This window comes from Octopus bimaculoides, chromosome 7, assembly GCF_001194135.2.
Source record: "Octopus bimaculoides isolate UCB-OBI-ISO-001 chromosome 7, ASM119413v2, whole genome shotgun sequence".
NCBI lineage: Eukaryota > Metazoa > Mollusca > Cephalopoda > Octopoda > Octopodidae > Octopus > Octopus bimaculoides.
This window is the reverse complement of record NC_068987.1, coordinates 78,201,310-78,202,704: the sequence shown is the minus strand read 5'-3', so window position 1 is coordinate 78,202,704 and position 1,395 is coordinate 78,201,310.

Below are 1,395 nucleotides of genomic sequence, written 5' to 3'. Positions count from 1 at the left end.
AAATGCCTATGGTTGTTTGCATGTGTTCGTATTGACAACTGGAAACATGCCATTGAAAACAAAAACCCCATTAATCTATTCTGATGTCGATTTGAAGAAAAGTCAAAAATAAATTCTGAGAAACACACACACATACACACTCTCACGCTCTCCCCCACTCTCTATCCTGACTCTCCCTTGCCCTCTCCCCCTCTTCCCTCACTTTATTCTCTCTCTCTATCTCTCTCTCTCTCTCTCTCTCTCTCTCTCTACTCTCTCTTGCCTTTCTTTTCTCTCCCTCTCCCATACACACAGGCACACCCATACAGCTACACTTACGTACATATACATATTCACACACATACACATATACATACACATTTTCAGATAGACAGACAAACAGATAGATAGACAGACAGTTAGATAGATAGATAGATAGAGAGATAGATAGATAGATAGATAGATAGATTGGCAGCACGGGTGTGACTTTAGCTCTGGGTGGGGGACTGAAATGTTTTAGCACAGTCGTGACAATGATGGGTGTCTCTTATTGTAATCGCTATAGTATTATTTTGGTGGATCTTCATAAGACATTTCTGTCTACCTCTTCACGCACATTCTTTCACACGCTGCCTATAAAGCACAGATGCTGTCTAATGCATAGTTAACAACTATCAGTAGCTGCTCTGATAACTTCCAAATCTTGCGTACATATATCTATTGATATAAACTTATCCACACAAACAGATGAATTCATTACACCGCGTAACAGTTTAACCAAGTAACTGTTACCGTGTTTTTTGTTCTATCTAAAAATCAAAGGAAATTGCTATTCCCTTCAAACTTTGCTTTTGTGACCTGGACATCAATGTTTTAAAACTGACCTTTTTTCCATTACATTTCAGACAGATTCAGCGCTGAGTTGTAGAAGCAGAAATATCGTTGTAGCAAATATTCTGCTCAATACCACAGATTTGCTTGTCAGTTGCTTGACTTTAACCACTTGAGCAAGTCCCTAAGTGGCTGACACTATGAGCATCTCTGATGAGGACCAGGAGAAGTCGGGGAGAATCATATCCTTGTGTTGAGAGGGATTCTTTGGGGCTTGAACAAATGTAAGAAAAGTAAAGTTTGAAAGAAATCGCCATTATACATACTTTCTAGGGGTAAACAAGCAGGAAATAACACTCGCTACCCAAGGACAAAAATCATGGTACACAGTGTTATTTGGTTTATGGTTGTTTACATAATCATTATTATTTATTCATGCGCCCTTTTAAAGCCTAGCCAGGCTCATTGGCCGGGTTTCCCGGTTTCTATGGTGCATGTGTCCTCTCGCCACCAGCTGGCCGGGACGCCAGTCCATCGTAGCTTTACTCAAGAAACAGGAAGAATGAGTGAGAGAAAGTTGGGGCG